The following is a 21,422-nucleotide window of genomic DNA, read 5'->3' on the forward strand; positions in this document are numbered from 1 at the left end:
GAAAATATATCTAAACTCCTCAGCGAAAGTGTTTTACAACAGCTGTCATCAATTAGAAGTGATATTACTAGTTGTGTTACTCGAGTTGAGAAGATGGAAGAAGCTACTAATGCGAAAATGGAGAAACTCATCAAAGACAACAACAACTTGCAGAAACAACTTAATAGAGCAGATATTTTAATAAGTGGCCTACCCGGTACCCTGTCTAACAACGAATTGTATGATATAGTTCGAAAGATATGTGAGGTTTTAGAAGTCGGTATTGAGCCATATGACATAAATTTTTGCGTCTGGATTAAAAACAAAAAGAATGTGTTGGTGAAATTCAATTCTGTAAAGAAGCGAGATGATATAATGAGCAATTACTTTAAAACAAAAAATCTGCAGTTAAATCAGGTCTTAGATACGGATATAACGTCTAGAATATATATAAATGATCACGCTACTCCACTTGTTGCTAAAATGCAGTTTTTGTGCAGAAGATTACTAAAAGATAAAACAATAACAAAATTTCGCATTATGTACAAGTCCATTCCCGAGGTAAAATTGTCATTCCCGGATGGATCAGAAAAAATAGTTAACTATGAAAAAATAAATGATTTTAATAAATAGATTTTGATTTTAAGTTGAATATGTATTTTGTTTATCAATTGTTTTTTTTTTTTATTCTTTGTCAAATTGCTATTGCTAAATTGCTCAAAATTGTTGTACTTTAATTGATACAGTAAATATGTAGTCAGCATAAAAACTTAGATGTTCTATTTTGGATTTATAAATGGATGTAGTATCAGACTGTTATTATTATATTTTATTTTTTATTTACGAGCAATAAACATTTTTAAAATGAAAATAAATCTCCAAAAAATAATATTTAGATTTAGATATATATTTTTAAATAAATCATGGGTATGGTCTGCATTTCTTTATAAATGTTATGAATGACAATTTAGGATCCATTATCAACAAAGATGAGATTCGAAAATTAAACCTTAGTTCAGTGAACCTGAATATTGTACATATGAATGCACAAAGCATTGCACCAAGGTCAGCTTCTTCTAAATTGGATGAAATGCGGGAACTATTTGATGATGGGATTTTTGACATTATAGGAGTCTCAGAAACCTGGCTAAATAGTACAACTTTGGATAGCGCGGTAATGATTAATGGTTATAGATTATTGAGGAATGACAGACTTGTAAGAAGAGGTGGGGGTGTATGTTTGTACATAAAAAGTAAGTTGAAATTTAAGGTTGTTCATGAGGTTATGAAGGAAGGGTTGGTGGAAGGGCTTTTCGTTGAAATTGATTTAGTAGAAAATGGCAAATTGCTGGTAGGAGTTGTATACTTGCCGCATGGGGGAATACAGAGTTGTGAAAGTGCACTTTCTGAATTAGCCGGACGATATGAAAATGTAGTCATTATGGGCGATTTTAATATAGACTTATTCGAAAACAGCGCTCTAATGAGGGAAGTCTGCAGTAAGTTAGCTTTAAAAATTGTGCATAATTGCCTTCCAACACATTTTAATTTCTGTTCGGATAGAACCTCTTTATTGGATTTCTTTATGGTTTCCAATAATAATGTAGTTATAAACAGCAAACAATTTCAATTTCCAGTATTAAATTCACACCATGCCTTAATATATGTTGCTCTTGGCATACGAAGTGTTTCAGAACAAAATGTGCAGTACATCAGGGACTATAATGCGTTTAATTATGATGCATGTGCCATGGACGTGAATACAATAGACTTTAGCGGCCTCTACTATACGTCTGATGTAAACAATAAGGTTAATTTATTTAATTCGATAGTTCTTGAGCTTTTTGAGAGACATGTTCCACGTAAACGATTGGTAAATCGTAGAAGCACACCATGGATGAAAGAAACATGTATAATGCAAGCCAGAGAAAAAAGAGATATGGCATACAAGGCATTTACTGAAAATAGGTGTCAAGAACGATGGAAGACATTTTGTAAATATAGAAATAAACTTAAATCACTTATGAGAAAACGCAGAAATGCATATTTCCAAACCCGTTTCGGATCATCATTGCAATCTGGGAAATGGAAGGAATTTAGGAATATAGGTGTAGTGGACAATGTTCTCGAATTAGGCGAACATCCGGATGTGAATGAACTAAACAATTACTTCATTCTGCCTCCACCTACCAATGTCCCAGATGTGATTTTTCGAAACTCGGATCATGAAAATGTGCCAAATGAGTTTGAATTTCAATCTGTGGATGATTTTGATGTACACATGGCTTTGTGTGGCATTAAATCCAACGCTATTGGTGTTGACGGGGTATCATCTAAGTTTATTAAACTTGTATACCCGCTTATTTCTCGGCACTTGCTGCACATATATAACTATATTCTTATGACATCCACGTATCCTGATTCGTGGAAAATAGCTAGGGTGGTTCCAGTTCCCAAAAAGCAGAAGCCTCATAATTGTTCGGATTTCAGACCTATAAGTATTTTACCCGTGTACTCAAAAGTTTTGGAAGCTATTATGAATAAGCAAATAGTGTCTAGTGAGAATGTTTCTGGCAAAATATCGGAGTTCCAATCGGGGTTTAGGAAAAATTTTAATACCACTACATTACTCACAGGGTTGACTGATGAGATTAGGTCTAATATTGATAACAAAAACATATCAATTCTTATCACACTAGATCTTAGCAGGGCATTTGAGTCTGTTTGTCATGAGTTGTTTTTGAATAAATTGTTTTCTGAATTTAAATTTTCTAAAACATCATGTGCACTTATAGCGTCTTTTTTATTTGGGAGGAAACAGTTTGTGAAGATTGGGAACTCTGTATCTGGAGTCATGTCAGTGGGCACGGGTGTCCCACAGGGGTCTATTTTAGGACCATTATTTTTTAGTTTGTATATAAACGACATTTTTGAAAGCATGTCAGAAGTCATTAGCCATTTGTATGCTGATGATTTGCAAATACTTGTTTCATCGCCTAAAGATGATGTGCATGGGTTGGTAGCTGATATCCAAACACATTTGTGTAATGTTGAAAACTGGTGCTCACTAAATTTCATATCTCTAAATATTGTTAAATCCAAAGCAATAGTTTTTAATGCAGATGTTTCAGAGGTGCCATGTATATATGTAGGTGGCAGTTTGATAGAATATGTAGATTGCATTAAGATTTTAGGTATATATGTTGACCAACAATTGAATTTTGATTTCCACATAAATTACATCTTATCTAGAGTAACCTTTGGATTACGACGTATGCATGGAGTTTCTTGTAGTTTATCTACTAAAATGAGGAAAGTTTTAGCTTGGGCTTTTTTAATGCCAATTATACTGTATGGGCTTGAGGTATACACCGGAACAACAGGTACGAATATCACGTCTTTGACACGATGTTTCAACAGAATAATTAGATACGTATATGGGTTACGTATCAATGACCACGTTACACAGCATGTGTATGATTTCTTAGGGTGTTCATTTGATACATTTATAAAAACAAGGTTGCTCACAATGTTCTACAAGGCATTCAAAAATGGTTCTCCACAATACATAACATCAATTTTTTCATTTGGCCCTTCCGTGCGACAATACGCATTGGTTTGTCCAATATTTACTTCCCTGATAAAGCAACACTCGTTTGAAGTTAGGGTATGTAGGCTTTGGAATACTTTTATACCATACCATGAAAGACATTTTTCTCACACCATTTCTTCCTTTAGAAGCAAAATAATCCTTTATCTTGTATAGTTAAAACATCATTGTTGGTAGTGGATTTTTGTTTATTTTGTTTATTTTATATATTTTTTTAAGGAAATGCTCCATACCCATGATGTATAGATTATTTTTAGTTTTAAGTAGTTAGTATATGTATGTATGTATATACGCCATTAAAACGTGATTTAACTATGTAATTAAATAGGCCTTTAGGCTTAATTATTATGAATAAATTGAATTGAAATTGAATTGAATTGAATTGAAAAAAGACTAAAATATTTATATCCATCAAGGAACTAATAAATCCATTAGAATCGGGATTCGCCCATGTAAAGAACTACACTGTCCATGTCGACCATAAATTGTATCCCATCAGTAGAAGGTTAGTGTGTTTTGCATTGGGACAATTTATTAACCCCTAAAAATCTTTAGGGATTGAACGAAAAAAGACTAAAATATTTATATCCATCAAGGAACTAATAAATCCATTAGAATCGGGATTCGCCCATGTAAAGAACTACACTGTCCATGTCGACCATAAATTGTATCACATCAGTAGAAGGTTAGTGTGTTTTGCATTGGGACAATTTATTAAGAAAATGTGTCAAGACAATATCCACGCCTATTGTCCTCTTTGGACCGTCATAAAAAATCTTTAAAAATTCACGCCTATTGTCACTTTGGACCGTCTTAAAAATCTTTAAAAATTCACGCCTTTTGTGCTCTTTGGACCGTCCTAAAAATCTTTAAAAATCCACGTCTATTGTCCTCTTTGGACCGTCCTAAAAAATTGTTAAAAATTCACGCCTATTGTCCTCTTTGGACCGTCCTAAAAATCTTTAAAAATCCATGCCTGAGGACAATCATTAGACCGTCCTAAAAAATCTTTAAAAATAGGGACCCCTTTTGTTCTTTTTGAGTCATCATAAAAAATCTTTAAAAATCCACCCCTTTTGTCCTTTTTGAGTCATCATAAAAAATCTTTAAAAATCCACGCCTATTGTCCTCGTTGAGTCGTCCTAAAAAATCTTTAAAAGTCCACCCCTTTTGTCCTTTTTGAGTCATCATAAAAAATCTTTAAAAATCCAAGCCTATTGTCCTCTTTGAGTCGTCCTAAAAAATCTTTAAAAATCCACGCCTATTATCCTCTTTGGTAGCCCCTAAAAAAATCTTTAAAAATACACTCCTATTGTTCTCTTTGGTAACCCCTAAAAATCTTTAAAACTCCACGCTTATTGTCCTCTTTGAGTCGTCCTAAAAAATCTTTAAAAATCCGCCCCTTTTGTTCTTTTTAAGTCATCATAAAAAATCTTTAAAAATCCACGCCTATTGTCCTCTTTGAGTCGTCCTAAAAAATCTTTAAAAGTCCACCCCTTTTGTCCTTTTTGAGTCATCATAAAAAATTTTTAAAAATCCACGCCTATTGTCCTCGTTGAGTCGTCCTAAAAAATCTTTAAAAGTCCACCCCTTTTGTCCTTTTTGAGTCATCATAAAAAATCTTTAAAAATCCACGCCTATTGTCCTCTATGAGTCGTCCTAACAAATCTTTAAAAATCCACGCCTATTATCCTCTTTGGTAGCCCCTAAAAAAATCTTTAAAAATACACTCCTATTGTTCTCTTTGGTAACCCCTAAAAATCTTTAAAACTCCACGCTTATTGTCCTCTTTGGTAGCTCATAAAATTTGTTTTAAAATCCACGCCTATTGTCCTCTTTGGTAGCCCCTAAAATCTTTAAGAATCCACGCATATTGTCCTCGTGGTAGCCCCTAAAAATCTATAAAAATCCACGCCAATTGTCCTCTTTTTTAGCCCCTAGAAAATCCTGAAAAATCCTCGCCAATTGCCCCTGTGGAAATCTTTAAAAAATCCATACCAATTGTCTTCTTTGTTAGCCCCTAGGAAATCCCTAAAAATCCATAACATTTGGATCTTTGGATCTTTGTTAGCCCCTAGAACATCTTTAAAAATCCCCGCCTATTGTCATCTTTGGGCAGTACTAAAAAATCTTTAAAAATCCACGCCTATTGTCCTCTTTAGGCCGTCCAAAAAAATCTTTAAATTTTTAAAAAAATCCACACCAATTTTCTTCTTTGTTAGCCCCTAGAAAATCCCTAAACATTCATAAGAAAATTTTTTTCATAGAACATCTTTAAAAATCCCCGCCTATTGTCATCTTTGGGCAGTTTTAAAAAATCTTTAAAAATCCAAGCCTATTGTCCTCTTAAGGCCGTCCACAAAAATCTTAAAAAATCCAAGCCTAATGTCCTCTTTGGATCATCCTAAAAATCTTTAAAGTCCAAGGCTATTGTCCTCTTTGGGCCGTCCTAAAAAAATTTTAAAAATCCACGCCTATTGTCCTCTTCTGTAGCCCATAAAATATCCTTACAATTGACTTCAATTGTCCACTTTGGACCGTCCTAAAAAATCTTTAAAAATCCACGTCGATTGTACTCGTTGGGCCGTCCTAAAAAATCTTTAAATAGGCGTGGATATTTTGGTAGCTTCATTTTGGTAGCTCATAAAATTTGTTTTAAAATCCACGCCTATTGTCCTCTTTGGTAGCCCCTAAAATCTTTAAAAATCCACGCATATTGTCCTCGTGGTAGCCCCTAAAAATCTTTAAAAATCCACGCGTATTGTCCTCTTTGGTCCGTCCTAAAATATCTTTAAAAATCCACGCCTATTGTCCTCTTTGGGCCGTCCCAAAAAAACCTTTAAAAATCCACGACTGCTGTCCTCTTTAAAAATCCGCGATTATTGTCCTCTTTAATATCCACGCCTATTGTCGTCTTTGGGCCGTCCTATAAATTTTTAAAAATCCACGGATATTTTCTTCTTTGGGCCAATTCCAAGCTTATTATCCTCTTTGGCAGCCCCTAAACATCTTGAAAATCCGCGTCTATTGTCCTCTTTGGTAGCCCATAAAATTCTTGAAAAATTCAAGCCTATTGTCCTCATTGGTAGCCCCTAAAAATCTTTAAATATTCACGCCTATTGTCCTCTTTGGGCCGTCCTAAAATATCTTAAAAAATCCACGCCTACTGTCCTCTTTGCTTCGTCCTAAAAAATTATTAAATATTCACGCCTATTGTCCTCTTTGGGCCGTCCTAAAATATCTTAAAAAATTCACGCCTACTGTCCTCTTTGCTTCGTCCTAAAAAATCTTAAAAAATTCACGCCTACTGTCCTCTTTGCTTCGTCCTAAAAAATCTTTAAAAATCCACGCATACTGCCCTCTTCGCTTCGTCCTAAAAAATCTTTAAAAATCCACGCCTCCTGTCCTCTTTGCTTCGTCTTAAAAAATTTTTAAAAATCCACGCCTATTGTCCTCTTTGCTTCGTCTTAAAAAATCTTTAAAAATCCACGCCTATTGTCCTCTTTGCTTCGTCTTAAAAAATCTTTAAAAATCCACGCCTATTGTCCTCTTTGCTTCGTCTTAAAAAATCTTTAAAAATCCACGCCTATTGTCCTCTTTGCTTCGTCTTAAAAAATCCATGCCTATTGTCCTCTTTGCTTCGTCTTAAAAAATCTTTAAAAATCCACGCCTATTGTCCTCTTTGCTTCGTCTTAAAAAATCCATGCCTATTGTCCTCTTTGCTTCGTCTTAAAAAATCTTTAAAAATCCACGCCTATTGTCCTCTTTGCTTCGTCTTAAAAAATCTTTAAAAATCCACGCCTATTGTACTCATTGCTTCGTCCTAAAAAATCATTAAAAATCCACGCCTAGTGTCCTCTTCGCTTCGTCCTAAGAAATCTTTAAAAATCCAAGCCTACTGTCCTCTTCGCTTCGTCCTAAAAAATCATTAAAAATCCACGCCTGCTGTCCTCTTTGCTTCGACCTAAAACATCTTTAAAAATCAAAGACTACTTTCCTCTTTGCTTCGTCTTGAAAAATCTGTAAAAATCCACACCTAGTGTCCTCATCGCTTCGTCCTAAGAAATCTTTAAAAATCCAAGTCTACTGTCCTCTTCGCTTCGTCCTAAAAAATCATTAAAAATCCACGCCTGCTGTCCTCTCTGCTTCGACCTAAAGCATCTTTAAAAATCAAAGCCTACTTTCCTCTTTGCTTCGTCTTGAAAAATCTGTAAAAATCCACGCCTATTGTACTCTTTGCGTCGTCCTCTTTGCTTCGTATGAACAAATTTCTAAAAATCCACGCCTATTGTCCTCTTTGTGCCGTCCTAAAATATCTTTAAAAATTCACTCCTATTGTCCTCTGTGGGCCCTCCTAAAATATCTTTAAAAATCCACGCCAATTGTCCTCTTTGCTTCGTATTAAAAAAATTCCCAAAAAATCCAAGTCCATTGTCCTTTTTGGGCCGTCTTAAAATATCTTTAAAAATCCACGCCCATTGTCCTCTTTGGGTCGTCTTAAAAAATCTTTAAAAAATCACGTCTATTGTCCTCTTTGTGTCGTCTTAAAAAATCTTTAAAAAATCACGCATATTGTCCTCTTTGGGTCGTCTTAAAAAAAATCTTTAAAAATCCACGACAATTGTCCTCTTTAAAATCCAAGCCAATTGTCCTCTTTGGGTCGTTTTAAAAAAATCTTTAAAAATCCGCGCCAATTGTCCTCTTTGGGCAGTCTTAAAATATCTTTAAAAATCCAAGTCCATTGTCCTCTTTGGTAGCCCCTTAAAACATCTTTAAAAATCACGCCTATTGTCCTCTTTGGGCCATCCTAAAAAAATCTTTAAAAATCCACGTATATTGACCTCTTTGGGTCGTCCTAAAAATCTTTAAAAATCCACGCATATTGTCCTCTTTGGTCCGTCCTAAAATATCTTTAAAAATCCACGCCTATTGTCCTCCTTGGGCCGTCCCAAAAAAAACTTTAAAAATCCACGACTACTGTCCTCTTTAAAAATCCGCGATTATTGTCCTCTTTAATATCCACGCCTATTGTCGTCTTTGGGCCGTCCTATAAATTTTTAAAAATCCACGGATATTTTCTTCTTTGGGCCAATTCCAAGCTTATTATCCTCTTTGGCAGCCCCTAAACATCTTGAAAATCCGCGTCTATTGTCCTCTTTGGTAGCCCATAAAATTCTTGAAAAATTCAAGCCTATTGTCCTCATTGGTAGCCCCTAAAAATCTTTAAATATCCACGCCTATTGTCCTCTTTGGGCCGTCCTAAAATATCTTAAAAAATCCACGCCTACTGTCCTCTTTGCTTCGTCCTAAAAAATCTTTAAAAATCCACGCATACTGTCCTCTTCGCTTCGTCCTAAAAAATCTTTAAAAATCCACGCCTACTGCCCTCTTTGCTTCGTCTTAAAAAAATCTTTAAAAATCCACGCCTCCTGTCCTCTTTGCTTCGTCTTAAAAAAATCTTAAAAAATCCACGCCTATTGTCCTCTTTGCTTCGTCTTAAAAAATCTTTAAAAATCCACGCCTATTGTCCTCTTTGCTTCGTCTTAAAAAATCTTTAAAAATCCTCTATTGCTACCAAATTATAAATATATTTGAAGCCTTTAAACGTTGTAGGAGACTCTGTGACTCGTTTGCTGAAAATTTCTATCTGCGTACAGAAAAACAACAGAAAAAACAAAAAATCCAAGTCCATTGTCCTTTTTGGGCCGTCCTAAAATATCTTTAAAAATCCACGCCCATTGTCCTCTTTGGGTCGTCTTAAAAAATCTTTAAAAAATCACGTCTATTGTCCTCTTTGTGTCGTCTTAAAAAATCTTTAAAAAATCACGCATATTGTCCTCTTTGGGTCGTCTTAAAAAAATCTTTAAAAATCCACGACAATTGTCCTCTTTAAAATCCAAGCCAATTGTCCTCTTTGGGTCGTTTTAAAAAAATCTTTAAAAATCCGCGCCAATTGTCCTCTTTGGGCAGTCTTAAAATATCTTTAAAAATCCAAGTCCATTGTCCTCTTTGGTAGCCCCTTAAAACATCTTTAAAAATCACGCCTATTGTCCTCTTTGGGCCATCCTAAAAAAATCTTTAAAAATCCACGTATATTGACCTCTTTGGGTCGTCCTAAAAATCTTTAAAAATCCACGCATATTGTCCTCTTTGGTCCGTCCTAAAATATCTTTAAAAATCCACGCCTATTGTCCTCCTTGGCCGTCCCAAAAAAACCTTTAAAAATCCACGACTACTGTCCTCTTTAAAAATCCGCGATTATTGTCCTCTTTAATATCCACGCCTATTGTCGTCTTTGGGCCGTCCTATAAATTTTTAAAAATCCACGGATATTTTCTTCTTTGGGCCAATTCCAAGCTTATTATCCTCTTTGGCAGCCCCTAAACATCTTGAAAATCCGCGTCTATTGTCCTCTTTGGTAGCCCATAAAATTCTTGAAAAATTCAAGCCTATTGTCCTCATTGGTAGCCCCTAAAAATCTTTAAATATCCACGCCTATTGTCCTCTTTGGGCCGTCCTAAAATATCTTAAAAAATCCACGCCTACTGTCCTCTTTGCTTCGTCCTAAAAAATCTTTAAAAATCCACGCATACTGTCCTCTTCGCTTCGTCCTAAAAAATCTTTAAAAATCCACGCCTACTGCCCTCTTTGCTTCGTCTTAAAAAAATCTTTAAAAATCCACGCCTCCTGTCCTCTTTGCTTCGTCTTAAAAAAATCTTAAAAAATCCACGCCTATTGTCCTCTTTGCTTCGTCTTAAAAAATCTTTAAAAATCCACGCCTATTGTCCTCTTTGCTTCGTCTTAAAAAATCTTTAAAAATCCTCTATTGCTACCAAATTATAAATATATTTGAAGCCTTTAAACGTTGTAGGAGACTCTGTGACTCGTTTGCTGAAAATTTCTATCTGCGTACAGAAAAACAACAGAACATGATGACTATAACAGTTAGTCAAGTTCAGGTTGCACTGGAAAAAAATAACAACGGAGTTGTCAGTGTTTTCAGCAATTTTTGTTTTTTAATATTTTCCTCTTTTATGTTTATTTACACGCAGCCGAAAATTTTGTTATGAACAATGTCAGGACAGCAGACGACCACAACAAATGCATTAATAACCTTAAAATGCAGCAACAACTATACATCGGAGAAAAACACAAAGTGGAGCTGATAGCAGCAATAACAAAATGCATATATGTATTTATGTACATATGTATGTATCTTCCGACATGAACTTCATTGCATTTCCACTGCTACCACCCATTAGTGGCAATTCTATTAACTGTTTTCCCCTCCGACCATACATACAACCAACAGGCAATCACTGGTATAAAAGCCAACTTATTTCCACAAGAACACCAATGAATACCAACCATGATATAAAGGTGGTTAATGCAATGCTGCAGTCCGTATAGGCGCCAACATTAAAATGCATTATAATTTTAATATAAAAGAAGCGAACTATAAAACAAACAAACAAACTAGATTGTACATTCATGTGGATACACTGCTCGTTTTGGATGGAAGGAAGGTGAATTAAGAAGAAAGCACGTGGTTTGTTTTTTATAGCTATGCTGAAAGGATTGCAACTAATATAAACATAATCTGTTAGTTAATCAAAGTTTACTATGAAAATTATAGGAACCAAATAACGGGTCTGACTGACTTTAACATGGTAGGGATCTATTATTTCCTGAAGTGGAAAATACGATAATAATTATAATAGTTATATTTTCTGAGCGAATTAACTTTAATTTGGTATTTGTTGGACATTTATTGTTCCCAGTAGTCAGAAAACATATCACCCATAAATTTTGGGTTTTAAGTCCACGTTACATGATAGTCTTAAAATGAAAGCATCGCCCTTTTATAAATATTTCGAAGATTTTAGCTACATGTTCCAAAAGAAATAAGTGTATGTTGACAATAATTATACCCTACACCACTATGTGGGGAGGGTATTATAGGTTGGTTTTGGCCAAAACGTTTGTAACGCATCGATATAGTGGTCGTAAACCCATATTTATATATACCAAAATTAATGTCTCGACGAGCTCAGCTGATCTGGCTATGTATGACCGTCCCTCCGTTTGTGGTTAATGGTTAATGGGTTCCCGAAGGGGAAGAAGACTACTAATTTTAGTGATGGCCGGATAATATTCAGGAGTCGAAATTTGCAAAAAACTTATTACGAGAAAAAGTCGAGGTTTTATTCCAATGCCATTTTTCCCATTTTTTATAATCACACTACAGGTCGCAATTTTGATAGGATCGTCAATTTCGTGGTTAATTTTGGTGGTTAATAGAATTCCCAGAGTGGATGAAGCATATTGAGTTTGGTTATGTTCGAATAATATTCAAGAGTCGGAATGGACAAAAATTCAATATTTTATTCTGATGCAAATACATATGTATGTCCGCTTTTAGTAATCGTATTCCAAAAGGAACCCCGTCTATGGACGAGGAAAATACCACCTTTGTTGTGATACAAAATAGGTTGGCGCACATCCCACTTAGCCATTTTTTTAAATTGAATTGTACTGAAGAGTATCTCAGCTTTGGTTGGATGCGTTTCAACAATGAAGACATTCTGACCTTTAAAATGTTCCCATGTGATGTTGAAAAAGACTCTGGGATATCCCAATTTCCAATTTATAAAATTTTATTTCCATGTCAGATATTTGTGCTTCTATTTTTTGAAATTTTGCCTGTTAAGGCGAAGATCACTTTTTTAATTATTTTTATTAATTTTCTCGTGCAAGTGAAAAAGGAAAGCCAAGGACTCGAACCCACACAGTCACCAAATTACGTGACCTGGTTTCGCTGTTAGTTGAGCAGCTCTTCAGACGTATCGACTGTGGGATGGCTTCTCTGTTCTAGAACTTTTGGTTTTTCAAATGCAAAAAAATGTTGTCACGGCGTGTTAGCGTTCAAAGCCAAACTCATAACTTCAAAGGCAGCGCAAAAAAGGTTGTATAAAAACACATTTGCATTTGAAAAACCAAAAGTTCTAGGGCACAGAAGTCATGTCACTGTCGATACGTCTGAAGAGCTGCTCAACTAAGAGCTCCCGACGAGCTCAGCTGATCTGGCTATGTATGTCCGTCCCTCCGTCTGTGGTTAATGGTTAATGGGTTCCCGAAGGGGAAGAAGACTACTAATTTTAGTGATGGCCGGATAATATTCAGGAGTCGAAATGTGCAAAAAACTTATTACGAGAAAAAGTCGAGGTTTTATTCCAATGCCATTTTTCCATTTTTTATAATCATACTACAGGTCGCAGTTTTGATAGGTTCGTCAATTTCGTGGTTAATTTTGGTGGTTAATAGAATTCCCAGAGTGGATGAAGCATATTGAGTTTGGTTATGGTCGGATAACATTCAAGTGTCGGAATGGGCAAAAATTCAATATTTTATTCTGATGCAAATATGTCCGCTTTTAGTAATCGTATTCCAAAAGGAACCCCGTCTATGGACGAGGAAAATACCACCTTTGTTGTGATACAAAATAGGTTGGCGCACATCCCACTTAGCCATTTTTTTAATTTGAATTGTACTGAAGAGTATCTCAGCTTTGGTTGGATGCGTTTCAACAATGAAGACATTCTGACCTTTAAAATGTTCCCATGTGATGTTGAAAAAGACTCTGGGATATCCCAATTTCCAATTTATAAAATTTTATTTCCATGTCAGATATTTGTGCTTCTATTTTTTGAAATTTTGCCTGTTAAGGCGAAGATCACTTTTTTAATTATTTTTATTAATTTTCTCGTGCAAGTGAAAAAGGAAAGCCAAGGACTCGAACCCACACAGTCACCAAATTACGTGACCTGGTTTCGCTGTTAGTTGAGCAGCTCTTCAGACGTATCGACTGTGGGATGGCTTCTCTGTTCTAGAACTTTTGGTTTTTCAAATGCAAAAAAATGTTGTCACGGCGTGTTAGCGTTCAAAGCCAAACTCATAACTTCAAAGGCAGCGCAAAAAAGGTTGTATAAAAACACATTTGCATTTGAAAAACCAAAAGTTCTAGGGCACAGAAGTCATGTCACTGTCGATACGTCTGAAGAGCTGCTCAACTAAGAGCTCCCGACGAGCTCAGCTGATCTGGCTATGTATGTCCGTCCCTCCGTCTGTGGTTAATGGTTAATGGGTTCCCGAAGGGGAAGAAGACTACTAATTTTAGTGATGGCCGGATAATATTCAGGAGTCGAAATGTGCAAAAAACTTATTACGAGAAAAAGTCGAGGTTTTATTCCAATGCCATTTTTCCATTTTTTATAATCACACTACAGGTCGCAATTTTGATAGGATCGTCAATTTCGTGGTTAATTTTGGTGGTTAATAGAATTCCAAGAGTGGATGAAGCATATTGAGTTTGGTTATGTTCGAATAATATTCAAGAGTCGGAATGGGCAAAAATTCAATATTTTATTCTTATGCAAATATGTCGGCTTTTAGTAATCGTATTCCAAAAGGAACCCCGTCTATGGATGAGGAAAATACCACCTTTGTCGTGATACAAAATAGGTTGGCGCACATCCCACTTAGCCATTTTTTATACCCACAGCATTTATGCTAACGAGGGTATATGGTAAATTTCAAATTTCCTTTTCAATACCATTGAAAAAAAATTAAATTTTTTTTGCGAGCACTTCCTCGATTTTTTGTACTTGGGTTAAGAAAAAAATTGTGGTTTCAAATATGTTCGCATTCACAAAATTGGATGCTGCACCCAAAAGTCAAGGGGGCTTTGCTCCCTTGTAAAGAAAAAATATTTAAAAATTCCCTTTGGGTTTTAATAAGAAAATATATGGTTAAATCGTTAACAGAAAGTTATATCCGCTAATGTTAAAATATTTCTAAATTTGTTTTTAATTTCGCGCAAAATCAACAAATAATGAAAAAATCTTAGAGTAAAATTAAATTTATTCTAACTCAGAGTCCATATAAATCTCAAAAAAATAAATTTAAAATCTCTACAGAATCTAGACAATGCCCAGAAAAATGTGAGACCAAAATTTTAAAGATTGTTTTTTTAACTGCATATTGCAGCAACAACAAAAGACAAAAACTTATTGTTGGAATATTATTTCAAAAATATATTTTTTGGTTTAATACGAAAAATTGGAGAAACAGTTTTAGGAGTTATTCTACTATTTCGCTAAATTTCCGTACAAAGCCTGAAGCATTTTTCTAAAACTTGTTCAAGGAAAATAGTTTGTCATCGTGAAATTATATTTGCTTAGTGTGACTAGCAATAAAACTAAGAAGTACAGAGTAATATTGAAATTACAATCAGAGAAAAAATATGGAATTTAAAAACCGTATAATTCGCGAATCCGTTTAAATCAGTTCAGGTGCATGTGCTTTTCGGATACGGGGAGTCCATGTCTATCAATATGCATGGATTATCCCATGTTTCATTCAGCGGCCAAAGTGTGCCATCCGTTGCATCTTATTATTGAAAAAACCTTCAAGTGGGCAAAAATTACGCGATGTGCATATGATTATAAGGTGCATCCGTTTTCAATGGCCGCCTATTTTGAGATAAATAGGGATATTACTCCCGAATCTTTGTAATTTGTGACACACCTTTTTGGCAAATATTATAATCGCGTATAAAGGATTACATTTATGTAAAAATAATCAATGAAAATCGCGGTTCAATTCGTGGAATTGTCAAAATATATTTTTGCAGATTTTCCTACTTTTAAGGTATCTATATCCGGCGTTTTAGTGGATGGATTCGAACGCGAAAGGGCTTATTAGATCCGGCACGTAAAAAAACTAAAATCACGCGGGGTTCAGGGGTACCTGCACGACAGTTGTAAATTTTAAAGCCAAAAAATTGTTTTTTTTCAGAAAATTTACGCACCAAATTTTCGCCTTTGGACTCCTATTACTAGGAAGCTGTACGGAGCACACTCATGAGATATACATCGAACGACGTGATATACATCTACAATCCTATAACTAGTTTGGATTATTAAATAGTTGCACCCTCTAATAATAAGAAAAATTCGAAAAACACTGAAATCAAAACTTCAAAATGTCAGCATCGATTTTAGGGGATGCAGTGTATATATCGAAAAGTCATACACTAGAATCATGTTGCCCAAGGGGTATTCTTTAGTTTTTTCTTTGAGCACAGGTTTGAAATTTACGTGGTTTGGCCAGAAATCAAGAAAGAACACAAATAAACTTGTTTACTTCAACACATGTTTCCCATTTTTATACCCTCAGCCTTTAGGCTAAAGAGGGTATTTACACTTTGATACGACCAAAAATGTGCCTCATCGAAATAATGGTTTTAGACCCCAAGTATGTTTGTACGATATCCGTTTCAGACAATTTTGAGTAGATCTAGCAATGTCCGTCCGTCTGTCTGTCTGTCCGTCTGTCTGTCTGTCTGTCTGGCAGGCTGGTGCGCACGATAACTCTCGAACGGATCAATCGATTCGGTTCAAATTTTGGGTATCGAAATATTTTGTCCAGATTCGATTTAAGTTCGAAGATGGGCCATATAGGTCCACTCCTTCAGGTACCTCCCCCACAAATGTTCAAAAATTGTCGCAAAACTTGTGCGCGCGATAACTCTTGTAGGGAATAACCGATTTGGTCCATACTTTGCACATCGTATAATTTCTACCAAACTTAGATGAGGTTCCAATATGGACTCAATCGGTCCACTCCTTCGGGTACCTCCCACACAAAATTTCGGAAAAGTTCAGTTTAGGACCTGGTCTCGAATCGCTTTGATTTTTGTTTACGCAAGTTGTATTCGCTGTCCTCTATACGACGCTGTAAGTTTTATTAGGGGCAAGTCCATACTTCCTGAGAAAATAGCCTGAAAGTTACAACAAACCCTATGACACCGTGTGTAGTGGTTGGAGCGCAAGATAACTTTCGAACGGATCTGCCGATTCGGTCTAAAATTTGGCTTTCGTAATATTTTGTCCAAACTTAGTTCAAGTTCAAAGATGGATTATATCGGTCCACTCCTTCCGGTACCTCCCCCACAAAAGTTCGAAAATGTTCGGAAAATTTGTGCGTACGATAACTCTTGAAGGGAGTTACCGATTTGGTCCATCCTTTGCACATTATGAAATTTCTACCAGAATTAGATGAGGTTCCAATATGGACTCAATAGGTAAACTCCTTCGAGTACCTCCCACACAAAATTTCGGAAAAGTTCAGTTTAGGACCTGCTCTCGAATCGCCTTGGTTTTTGTTGTAACATCTTGTATTCACTGTTCCGTATACGATGGTACAAGTTTCATCAGGGGCAAGTCCATACTTCCCGAGAAAATGGCCGGAAAGTTGCAAAAAGCACCTACGACACCTTGTGTAGTGATAGGAGCGCAAGATAACTCTCGAACGGATCTGTCGATTCGGTCCAAAATTTGGCCTTCGTAATATTTTACCAAAACATAGTTTAAATTCGAAGATGGGCTATATCGGTCCACTCCTTCAGGTACCTCCCCCACAGAACGTCAGAAATGTTCGGAAAAATTTTGCGCACGATAACTCTTGAAGGGAGTGACCGATGTAATCCATACTATCTACCGGATATAGATCAGGTTCGAATATGGACTAAATTTGTCTACTCCTTCTGGTACCTCTCACACAAAATTTCGGATAAGTTCACTTTAAGACCTGCTATCGAATCACTTGCATTTTTGTTGAAGCTATTTGCATACGCTACCACCATTACGACGGTAAAAGTTTTTTCAGTGGTAAGTCCATATTTCTTGCGAAAACAGCCCGAAAGGTGTAAAAAACCCCTATGTCACCATATGTGGCGGTCGAAGAACACGATAACTCTCGAACTGTTCAACCGATTTGGTCCAACATTTGGTCTTCGTCATATTATATCTAAACTTAGTCACATGGGCAATACCGGTCCACAACTTTCGGTACTTCTCCCCAATATTTAAAATATATCACTTTGGATCTCCTAATATTTTATCAAAATTTAGTTAAACTTCTAAAATGGCCAATATAGGTCCTCCCTAAGAGTACCTGCCCTACAAAAGTTCAACATTTGTGTCTTAGCGCAGTTAATTCCTATTCCACATTATTGTCGGCAAGTTCAAATGTCCAAAAAGGGCCAAATTCTGAAGATACCTGAAATACATTCTATCTGTCCAGAGGTAAAAGTTTCGCTTCACTTTGGCTGAGGGTATATATCTGTCGGCAAAGCCGACTGACACTTTTTTACTTGTTTTATATTACCACCAACGCAGCTTCCACGAAAATTATTTGTTATGGTCCATATTATGAGATCGTGGCTAAAACACTTCAATTAATATAAATATATTCATATTTTATAAAATATATTAACAGTTCGCGACTTATTAAATGGTAAACCTCAACTTCAACGATTGTAAAACTTTTTTGAATATTACCATATACACTTTCATACGGGAAAAATGTGCCTCATCGAAATAATGGTTTTAGACCCCAAGTATGTTTGGACGAAATGTGTTTCAGACAATTTGGAGTCGATTTAGCCATGTCCGTCGGTCTGTCTGGCTGGAGCGAACGATAACTCTCGAACGGATCAACCGATTCGGTCCAAAATTTGGATTTCGCAATATTTTGCCCAAACTTAATTTAAGTTCGAAGATGGGTTATATCGGTCCACTACTTCCGGTACCTCCCCCACAAAAGTTCGAAAATATTCGGAAAATTTGTGCGCACGATAACTCTTGAAGGGAGTAACCGATTTTGTTCATACTTTCCACATCTGAAATTTCTACCAGACTTAGAGGGGGTTCTAATATGGACACAATCGGTCCACTCCTTCGGGTACCTCCCACACAAAATTTCGGAAAAGTTCAGTTTAGGACCTGCTCTTGAATCGCTTTGATGTTTGTGGTAGCAACTTGTATTCACTGCCCCCATACGACGGTACAAGTTTCATCAGGGTCAAGTCCATACTTTCTGCGAAAATAGCCCGAAAGTTGCAAAAACCCCTATGACACCGTGTGAGGTGGTTGGAGCGCAAGATAACTCTCGAACGGATCTGCCGATTCGGTCCAAAATTTGGCCTTAGTAATATTTTGTCCAAATATAATTTAAGTTTGAAGATAAGCAATATCGGTCCACTTCTTCAGGTACCTCCCCCACAAAAGTTCAAAAATTTTCGAAAAAATTGTTCGCACGGTAACTCTTGAAGGGAGTGGCCGAATTGGTCTATACTTTACAGATCCTAACATATCTACCAGATATAGATCAGGGTCAACTATGGACTATATTGGTCCACTCCATCCGGTACCTCCCACACAAAATTTCGGATAAGTTAACTTTAAGACATATGGAATTACTTCGATTTTTGTTGAAGCAACTTGCATTCGCTGCCTCAATTACGATGGTAAAAGTTTTTTTAGGGGCAAGTCCATACTTTTTGAGCAAACAGCCCGAAGAGTGTAAAAACCCCCTATGGCACCATATGTTGTGGCTGGAGATCCACTTCCATAATGGTCAATGTCGATCCATTTCTTTAAGTTTTTTCTCCGCAAAAATTTTGCTCTTTAATCCTAATCAACATTTTTGTCGTTTCATACGACCAAAATTTTTAAAACCCTCTAAATACATACGTTTTTGGATAATTTTTTCAATATACACAGGCTGAGGGTATATCTCTGTCGGCCAAGCCGACCGATACTTTTTTACTTGTTTTCATACAGTTGTATATTTTTCACCCGCTAAATACTATCAGATCATCATGCAAAATTATAGGCATTTTCTTCAACCTAAACTCTTACCTCCAGCAAAATTTCCCGACTATTGAGCTGTAATTAATACCTCTAGCGTGTTTATGATAACACTACAAACAAAAAACTGGATATATTAGGCTGTAACTCTGTTATCTGATCACGTACATCAACATAATTGAAATCAATGGAAAGGTCAAAAGATCGTGTTCCAAGTATAACTTACTTGCCTTGAATGTTTTTTTTCCAGGAATAAAGATATAAGCTGTATATTACAAATTTTCGCAGTTTTCACACAAAAGTTATGGTCCATTTAACCCTCTCTATATTATCTGATCGCCATCTCATATAGCAAGCTTCTTCTTTGTTATATACTCTTACCTTATTCAAATTTCGCGTTGATCGGACAATTATTGCGACCTACAGAGCCGTTACAAAATTGGATAAATATTATGTTTTTGGTCCATTTCACCCGCTTAAATATAAATATGGATCTATTCTGATCTGATTCCGACCTCCATACCAAATTTCGTGACAATCGGTCCATAATTGCGGCCCTGAAATTGATTACAATTTATAATGGACAGACGGATGGACGGACGGGCGGACACACATCTCAAAATCGCTTTATCTAGTCGAGATATGAAGATTGGTACACCACATTGGGGGTCTCCGACGAATATTTCTCGGTTTTACATGAATTTTTACCAAAACAAACTTATAATACCCTTTCCACATAGTGGTGTAGGGTATAAATATCTCCTGGCTCAATCAATTAAAATGTATGCTTGAAACAATTCTCATTTCTTCATCAAGTTCTAAACATCGATTGCCTCTTATAATACCTCCCACATGAAGGACCTTTGGTCTCAGATATTTTTTTAAAATATTTTCTTCAAATCGGCTTCTTTTTTCTGAGGAAGTTCTCAAAACAAAGTATTTGTAACACATTAATATATGGATTTTCGACATTATAAAATTTTAAATATGTAAAAATATGTATTGTTAGGATAACCATATAGTTGGTGTCAAACGACATAATGACAAAAATATTTGGTTGTTTCAAAAATATGTTCACAACCTTACAATATCCTATTTTGCTCTCAGAATATATTTACATCAACAATATTCCCACTTTGCATACATAGAGATTTGTGAAACAATCAATCAATGCATGTCGGTCCCTTCCAGGACATCCCTGAACATGTTCTAACACTTCCTTTTTAAAAAGTATCAAAAACATATACAAATGCATTTCATGCGTCTTTTTTGCCATGATCAAATATTTAACAGTTAATGGCAGCAAAATTGCAACAACACAAAATGTGTTGATTGTGACTAAAAAATGCAAAAATAACACATCATAATGGACACTGCAAAAAAACACGACAAACATACATTCAATTACACCGGAAGTCGGCAACATGGCAATTTTCAAATGCGAACAGCAACTGTGGGTAGTCAGGAAAAAATTGTCAACACAAAACATAACAAGCACTTGAACAGTATAGCACTATTTCCGTTTTATAAATTGGCGCGATATTTCTTTATATGGTTTTTTTCACACCACTTTTATTGGCTTTTTTATTTTTGCATACAGAATGGGATTCTACTGGGAAAACTTTTTAAGCTTACTTTTTTGGTGGACAATTTTATGATTAATTTTTTCTTTTAAATAATTTAATTTCTTGTTAATTATTATTTTTCACGGAAATCTTCTTTAATATTTATGCAGCGATTTCTTGCTTGGCATTCACTCTAATTTCCTTCAGAGATTTCTTTCATTTTCACTTTATGACCAACGTTAAGTGTAGTGACGCGCATTCATTTATTACACGACCGTCCATAGCAAATACCGACACAAGACTAAATTCAAACGATTGGTGGAAATTCCGTATTTCCCTCGTTTTTCCACAGCCACAGGAAAAGTGTTGATACAATAGTGAATGTGAGTGTGTGTATTTTTCTGGCCTGCCATTCGTTTGTAGGTTGTTCACAAACAGCACAACAGAGTTTTAGACGAAAACGAGGACTAGCACAAACCATGTGTTTCGGTTGGTGTTTTCGAAATTCGAACATTAAAGAGGGGTGCTGCCAATAAGAGAAAGCGCAAACAGTAT

General features: G+C 35.8%; 1 protein-coding gene across 4 annotated transcripts in view; it reads right to left on the bottom strand.

Annotated features, from left to right (window-relative positions):
* The window catches only part of DIP-kappa (Dpr-interacting protein kappa), a 370,228-nt gene extending 349,058 nt beyond the window's left edge, over positions 1-21,170 (bottom strand). For 2 of the 4 annotated variants that reach the window (XM_073967606.1, XM_073967604.1), the window contains exon 1: positions 20,938-21,170. The gene's annotated coding sequence lies outside the window, so the exon portion shown is untranslated. Of the gene's footprint in view, positions 1-20,700 lie in introns of all 4 variants that reach the window. The other 2 variants (XM_073967605.1, XM_073967603.1) reach the window with 1 other exon arrangement.
* Positions 21,171-21,422: the final 252 nt, after the last annotated feature.

This window comes from Musca autumnalis, unplaced genomic scaffold, assembly GCF_047663935.1.
Source record: "Musca autumnalis isolate F117 unplaced genomic scaffold, ASM4766393v1 scaffold_2, whole genome shotgun sequence".
Classification (NCBI taxonomy): Eukaryota; Metazoa; Arthropoda; class Insecta; order Diptera; family Muscidae; genus Musca; species Musca autumnalis.